The sequence below is a fragment of the Ochotona princeps genome, chromosome 11 (genome assembly GCF_030435755.1).
Source record: "Ochotona princeps isolate mOchPri1 chromosome 11, mOchPri1.hap1, whole genome shotgun sequence".
Classification (NCBI taxonomy): domain Eukaryota; kingdom Metazoa; phylum Chordata; class Mammalia; order Lagomorpha; family Ochotonidae; genus Ochotona; species Ochotona princeps.
The window spans coordinates 20,438,313-20,446,913 of record NC_080842.1 but is presented as its reverse complement, the minus strand read 5'-3'; positions in this window follow the sequence as shown (position 1 = coordinate 20,446,913).

Here is an 8,601-nt window from a genome sequence, read left to right as displayed (position 1 = left end):
TAAGCCAACAGCAGTTCATAGATACAAGGCAAGGAGTCTAACTTAGGATGAAAAATAATTGGAAGAAGTTAATACATTGTATAGAAATCACATTGTCAGCCAGAATGAGGCATATGAGCCAGAAATAGTCTAAGTATTAAGGCAAGACAGGTGTAGCCAAATAAAAGCCAAGAGTGTGCAAATGTCAGAAAACACAAGTGAGTTCAAAGTAAATAAAACATCCATGCATCAGCCAAGCAAGGGAAACTTACACAAGATGGTGTGGGTGGAGGGAGAATCGTTGAAAGAACTGAGTGGAGGGAAAGGAAAGGGAGCCTGCAAGGTGATTAGGGGAGCAAGTTGTTCGATACATTCAGAAAGGGAGGTGCATTTTTTCAGGCACAAGAAATAAATGGGAGCCAGAAAACAGAATCTACATGAACCATCATAAAGAGATAGCATTTTATGCATCAGGAAACAAGTGCAAAGGCTCCGAGCAAGTAAAATGAACATTATGCTCCAGAAATATAAAGATGCAGAGTGATCAAGAAGGCTCCCTTAGAACAAATGGTGAGGATCTACACTACACAGTGGGTCAGATTTGGAAAGAAAGTATACTCAACATAGCTTCAGAAGCCAGGTTCATCAGGAACTGGGTAAGAAGGCAGCATGATCCTTGCTTTCTGACCTGTACATCAAGACAGAATACTAAGGAGTCCAGGGACGAAAAAAAGTGGGTCTTGGGCTGGGGCTGTAGGACAACGGAATGGTTTCTTCTCTTTCCCATGCCAACTGCTCCACAACAAATGAGCCCAATGAGTAAATAAGTGAACCAATGAAGCAAAAGGAAACTTAAGCCAGGTAAGCACATTTTTACTCAAAAATTGGATTATTGTTGGCAGGCAATCATCTGACAATATCCTGACCGTGGAAACTTAAAATTCTGACAGTAGAGGATAAAAGAGATCCAGTCACTAACTGCCCCATGTACACTAACACTTTCCTACTGGTCCAAAGAAGAGTACCTTGAAAAGGAGAAACAATGGTGAAGAAGTTCATTCAGAAATTCAGAAGGAATTGTAATGGCCCATGAATTTGACTGGAATGGAAATTACTAAACACTCAATAAAAATTGTCATCCATCTGCTATATCTGTTATTTCTTGAAGCCTCAAATACTTCAATACTAACAATGCATTAACCTAAGGCCAAGTGACTCCCCCTGTTCAACTTCCTTGAAAACATCACAGAAGTCTTTACTAAACTAGATCCCTACTACCCAAGCCTAGGTCCTCACTTGGCAACAAGTATCAAGCTTTAATGTATGTTTATTCTCCCAGAAACCAGACTGCAAAAGTAAGTCTTGATGAAAATTGGAGCAGGGAAGAGAGAAGAGGGGAAAGAAACCACTGTGCTGGATTTTTACACAAGAACTTAATTCACCCACGCAATAGTCGCAGGAGGCATGCACTATTATGCTCAGAAAACCAAGACTCAAAGAGACAATGATTTATCCAGGGAGGAGGCGGGGTGAGCATTTGTTTGGTTCAGCAGTTAACAGACCATTTGGGACATCTATGTTGTATATACAACTTCTTGGGTTTTAGTCCTGTCTTTGTTTTTAATTCAAACTTCCCCTTAATGTACATTCTGCAAGGCAACAGAAAATGACTCAAGTATTTGGGTCCCTGCCAACCATGTAGGAGACCCAGATTGAGTTCCTGGCTCCTGGCTTCAGTTCAGATCCAACTGCTGAAGGTAACAGGTGAGGTAACCTACTATATGGTTCTCTGTTTGCTCTTTTTCAGACAGAAATTAAAATAAACAATGCTTTTGAAAATCTTCATTTATATAACATCTCACATGTCCTGAAGGCAGGTAGATTCTAAGTACCTGCAGGACTCTGAAATTCATGTTAGCTCCACTCTGTGAGGCCCTAAAATACAGCTATAAGCCAATTAGACTTATTCCTATTTGGATCTATCACACACTGTGAAAACCATGCCAACAGAAGAGTTTTCAAACCTCTGTCTGAGCAATAGTAGCATTGTGAGACTAGCTAATAAATTCTTAGGATTACTACTCAGACTCACTTGAACTTCTCTGCACAGGGATTCATGGGTCATGAGAAAGGATCTAAAGGAAAGGGGGAAAAATAAATAGGGCTGAGGCTTAACACATGTTGACCAGAAAAGATAATGTCAGGATCCTCTCACCCTTTTTCACCAGAAATATCCAATCAAGATGTCTGTCTCTGTTGCCTAAAATAAGCCTGGAAGCTCTGATCTCTCCCACTTTCAGTGGTCTCATCATCTAGAGCACATGATGGAGGTTCAGCTCCTATGGTAAAGACATTTTTCAAGGTTTATGTACCATTACTCAAAGGAAATTCTTTCTGTTTTACCCTTGGGAACCATAAGCAGCATGTCAACAATGCTCCATATATTAGCTGCATTAGAGAGAAAATGCCATGAAGCTCTAAAGACTGTGATTACTGGGGCAATGAAAAATTCATGCTCGGCTCTGGTGAAGCACAGCTTTGGCAGGGTAAGTGAGCCGCCTTCAAAGTACACCAATGAACTTTCCAGCATGCTGTTCCAGATAAATGGTTTTCATTTTACTGTTAGCTTGTACTTGATGAGGTTACTGTATTGATTCAACTTGTTTGCAATGCCTTGAAACCGAAGGATGGTTTAGTATCTAATGTCCTCAGAATATGCTTGCTTTTCTCAGAAAGATGCTTTTCGTAATATTCTAGATGTCAGTAGAAAATATCCTTCTTATTATTACATATCAATTTTCCACTGGAATAAGTAAATGTAACCAACCTAAATGCTAACAAGGATTTCATGTGCATGCCTGTTTGTGTTTTCTAACCTTCAGATCAATGGCAATATCTTTTTTAGCTAGTAATTCAAAGTTTCAGAATACAGCAGGATAAGCATGTAAATATCTACCCTCAACTTGGAGCTGAAAATTCTGATTTTTTCCATATCATATCATAAAATATCCTACTGATTATTGGAAAGTAAATCTTGTCCTTCAAATAAACAAGTTGTAAAATTTTGAAGAGTTAACTCTCTTGACACCATTCTACCTTCTAAGAGTTGCCAAAAAAAACTTGTATCAAGCATGAAGCTTTGACAGTTTAGATACAGACATCCAAACGCATTGTTTCAAGGTCAGCGTTTAGCCCAGTAGTTAAGATGCTAGTTTAGATGCTTACATCCCACATTGGGGCACTTGGGGACAACACCTGCCTCCAGTTCCGCACTCCAGCTTCCTGCTGATGCAGACCATCGGAGGAAGTGATGATGTCTCAAGCAGTCAGGTCCCTGAAATTCATGTGGAAAACCTGGATTGGGTTCCTGGATCCTGGGTTCAGCCCAACCCACTCTTGGCCATTGTGGGAATCTGGAGAGTGACTTAGCAAAAGCGAGCCCCTTTGATTCTCTTCTCTTCTCTCTCTCCCACTGTTTTCCTCTCTCTCCCTCTCACTCTCAAAAATAAATAAATAAATAAACCTATTGTTTCACAGAATTTCAATTATAGAAATCCCATTTGTAAGGATGGGCAATGTGCCACAGTGGTTAAAATACTACACAGGATACCTGAACCCCATTTCGGATTCCCCTGGTGCAAGTCCAAGCCTCACCTCTAATCCATCATCCTGCTAATGTGCACCCTAAAAGGCAGAAATCGATAGCTCCAATAGTTGAGTCCCAGCCACCTACATAGAGACCAAGATGGAGTTCCTGACCTCTGACCCCTGACTTTGGCCCAGTCAGGCTGTTTTTTGCATTTGGGGAGTAAACAAATGAATAATACATAGCTCGGTCTCTGCCTCTACATCTCTCTTTCTCTTCCTTTCAAATGAAACACCCTAAGAAATCCCACATAGATATGTTTCCCATATAAAAACAATGTTCTTCTAAAAGTAAAAACATCCAAACACATCTCCCCAATTTGCCAGCAAGTATCAAGTAATGTATCAATCAACATCTTCCCCCCAAAAATAAATAAATAAAACATTAGAAGCAATGTTCCCTTTATCCCTCAAACCGATTTCTAATAAAGGAGATAAATCAGAAAAGAAAATAATTGGCACCTACATAATCAATATTTATCATTATTCAGAGTAAGAGTTAAAGAAATACAAGGAACAAAATGATTTCTTAGATTCAGAGTTTATATTCTAGGGTCAGAAACTAACCTAAGTTTTTTAGTATATTCTAAAAAAAAATCAAATCAAACACAAGATCAAAGACCAGAAACAAAAAAATGGACAAAAATGGACCAAAGTATGTCTGCCCTGTATGATCTTAGAAAATTCCAGCTAACTCCAAATTCCACCACATTGTACTTTCCCATCCACCAAGGAACCTGTCAGGCCATGTCACTATCTCTGCCCAAATTTCTAGAACTAGTCTTATATATTTAAAAAATACAGACATTTCTTGAAAGATTAGTGTGAGCTAGCCACTGCTCTAAGCAATAAAAACATAGCAATGATAAATAAAACAAAAATACTTAACCTCATATGTACCACATAAGGGCAGGCAGAACAACAGTGAAATAAATCAGTAAAATATAAAATATACCAGAAGATGATAAATGGAATAGAGAAAAACTAAGAATGGAGGAAGGGGTAAGGGTTTAATACAGCAGAAGTGCTTGTTCCCACTCCTGATTCCAGCTTCCTGTTAGTGTGCACTCTGGAGGACACTACATGGTGGCTCAAATACTTGGGTTCCTAGCAACTATATGGGAGACTTAAATTATTTCAAAGAACAAAGATAAACATTGGGCCCAGCCCAGTAGCCTGGCAGCTAAATCTCCACCTTGAATCTGCCAGAATCCCATATGGGCACTGGTTTATATCCCGGCTGTTCCACTTCCCATCTAACTCCCTGCTTGTGGCCTGGAAGAGCAGTAGAGGACAGCCCAAGGTCTTGGGACCCTGCCCCCATGTGGGAGACCCAGAAGAAGCTCCTGGCTCCAGGCTTTGGATTGGCTCAGCTCTGGCTGTTGTAGCAGCTTGAAAAGTGAACCAGTGGATGGAAGATCTTTTTCTCTGTATCTCCTTCTCTTTGTATATCTGTCTTTCCAATTAAAAAAGTAAAATAGGAAACAAATCTTTAAAAAGGTAAGCATTGCAGAATCTTTCAGACTAAAATATTTTTTTGCAAAAACGAACTTAAGAAGTATAAGGAATGGTACAAACAGACAGGTAAAAAGTCAAATGGAATTGGGTCTCTTTGACCCAATGATTTCCTTAATCATTGTAGGCAAAATAATGCCTCCATCTAGACATGTCCACATCTTCATGGCTAAAGGGACTTGGCAGATGGAATCGAGTTGAAGTCCATGAGATGTGAGGTGAGCCTAGATTATCCAAGTGTATACAATTTAATAACCAAAGTGCTTACATTAAAGAAGCAGGCAAAAAAAGTGATAACCAGGAAATCAGGAGTCATAATGATGCAATTGCTGGCCAGAAGGAGGTTATGAGGCAAGAGATGAAAGAAAAAGAGTTGGATCGGTCAATTTCTTTACAGCCATCTCAACCGTTGGACTTCGGCTTCTTCTGAGAGAGGCAGGGAATAAAGAGAGGCTTTACATATTTATAATAATTCTGAATATTTATAGAAATAATAAAAGTGATATGCCAATAAATACATTTGCTTGGAAAATGAAAAGCAACCTCAAATTGTAGCTTCTGTTCATTTAAATATTGTAAATGTCCCTACCATAGCCAATTAAAACTACTACTGTTTTGATGACCAACTCACAAAATATGTGAATACTTAACTATCAGCTCAAACACAGTGTTGTACATCTGATTCTTCATTTGCCAATGTTATGCTATATTCCACTTGGGTCAATATGTCTAGGAGGTAACTAATGATAAATTAGGCATGAATGGTTTTAAAATAAAAAAACATTGAGAAGATATCTGCATGTGATGGATTAAAGAATGATATTAAGAGATATACTTCCACTTCTTTATCAGAATCTTAAGAAATAAATAAGCCATGCTAATTCTAGTTAGTCTTACGTGTTTTTAATTGTCCTCCACAGAAACAGTACCAGAACCCAGCTTAATCAGAAATGTGTGGTAGAAGTTGACACTGTCTGGGTTAAAAAAAATCAAATTATTCATTAGATCAGACAAACAAAGAAAAATAGGTGATATGAAAAGAGAAGGCAGGCTTTGCCTAGCCAATGAGAGAGTCTTCGACTCGAGGGAGCATCAAGAGAAAAAGGAACTGGTATTAGAAGGATACAATCTAGAGTTTCAAGAGTGCTGAGGGATTGTTTAGTCTAACACTCTGTGTGAGAGGAAAGTAAGATGTATATTCAGATGTAATGAATGGATAATGAATAGACAATATATGCTGATCATGTCCCTGGAAAAAAAAGGACCAAGGTGGCACATAATGAGGCCAAGATTAAATAGCACAATGAGGCACAGTGGTTAAATTGCAGCTCAGGACAGCCATATCTCACATGGGTGTGCTTGGCCCAAGTCTGGGCTAAAATCTGCTTCTGACCAAGATTCCTTTAGGGTGCACCCTGGGAGGTAGCACATGATAGCTCAGGTATTTGGGTTCCTGCTACCTAAGTGAGAGACCTTGACTGGGTTCCCAGTTCACTTCAGCCTTCTCCAGCCCTTGCTGCTGTGGATATTTAAGAATGGATGAAACATACTTCCTTCTCTCTCTCACACTCACACTTCGTGATCCTTCTCTCTCCCATCTTTAAGAGAAAAGAAAAAAAAAACCAATAAACTTTTTTTTAAAGATTTTATTTTATTTTTATTGGAAAGTCAGATATAAAGAGGAGGAGAGACACAGAAGAAGATCCTCTGTCCACTGATTTACTCCACAAGCAGCCACAACAAGAGCTGCAGCAATCCAAAGCCAGGAACCCGGAGCCTCTTCAGGGTCTCCCACATAGGTGCAGGGTCCCAAGGCTTTGGGCTGTCCTCTACTGCTTTCCTAGGCCACAAGCAGGGAGCTGGATGGGAAGCAGGACCTGCCAGGATTAGAACTAGCACCCCTATTGGATGCTGTCACATGCAAAGCGAGGACTTTAGCTGGTAGGCTACCACACAGAGACAAAAATCAATATATTTTAAGAGAGAAATTCCATTTTTAAAAACTACATGGGCACGGTGCAGTGACCTAGTGGCTAAACTCCTTGCCTTGCACGCACCAGGATCCCATATGGGTGCTGGTTCTAATCCTGGCAGATCCTGTTTCCCATCCAACTCCCTGCTTGTGGCATAGGAAAGCAGTCAAGGACGGCCCAAAGCCTTGGAACCCTGCACCCACGTGGGAGACCTGGAAGAAGCTCCTGGCTCCTGGCTTTGGATTTGCTCAGTTCCAGCTGTTTGGCCACTTGGGGAGTGAACCAGTGTACAGAAGATCTTCCTCTCTATCTCCTCCTCTCTGTATATCTGACTTTCTAATTAATTAATTAGTTAATTAATTTTTAAAACAGGTTAACTTTTCCAGAGGAGGTAACCAAATTCTTTCTCTGGTATTAGAAGTCAGTAAAGAACTGATCGCAGTTCCTGAATCATTGTAATCTAATGCAGATCAGCACCTTCAATTCATCATGCTTCTTTATCAAAGGGAGCGGAAATAAGAAGATTAGAACTAAGAGACTGAGAGGGTCAGGTGTTTGGCACAGCAGCATCCCATATCAGAGTGCCTGACTGAAGTTCTGGCTCTGCTTTTAATCCAACTCCCTGAGAGGGAGTAGATGATGCTTTAGTATTTGGACCTCTGCAACCCAGATGGAAGAGTCAATAAAGTTCCTAGCTCCTGGCTTCAGACTGGCCCATGCCACAGTATGGCAAGCATTTGCGGAGTGAACCAGCAGGTGGAAGATCTCTTTCCCTCTCTGTCTTTCTGCCTGTCTTTCAAATTTAAAAAATGGAAAGACGTGGCTTGACGTGATGGCTCAATGGCAAAACATCCTCACCTAGCAGTCACCAGGATCACATATAGGTGCCAGCTCATGTCCTGGCTGACCCACTTACCATCCAGCTCCTTGTTTATAGACTGAGGAAGTAGCAGAGGATGGCCCAAAGCCTTGGAACCCTGCATCCACATGGGAGACAAGGAAGAATCTCCTGGCTCCTGGCTCCTGGCTCCTGGCTCCTGGCTCCTGGCTTCAAATTGGCTCAGCTCTAGCTATTGTGGCCATTTGGGGAGTGAACCAGCTAATGGAAAATCTTTCTCTTTTTGTCTCCCTCTCTCTGTAAATCTGACCTTCCAAAAAATAAATTAAATCTTAAAAAAAAAAAACAGAGTTTCTTCCTACTATTAGTTACAAAAAAGAACTTAAAAAGTCTCAGGACCCCGGGAAAACTACAGTGAGTGAAGGGAGAAACAGCAGTGCGGCACCAACAAGAGATGGGAAGCCATCAGCCTTCCTCTGACTCAAGCCCTGTGGTTTTATGGGCCCAGAAGTTTCCTGTAAGGCCTCAGAGAACCTTCCTTATTGTTCATTTCTTTTCCCTGTTCCTAACTCTTTCCAAAAAAAAAATTGTTGACACATAAATGCCTGATTTGGAGTAGAATTTTGGGGTCGCTGCACCTCACCACAATTC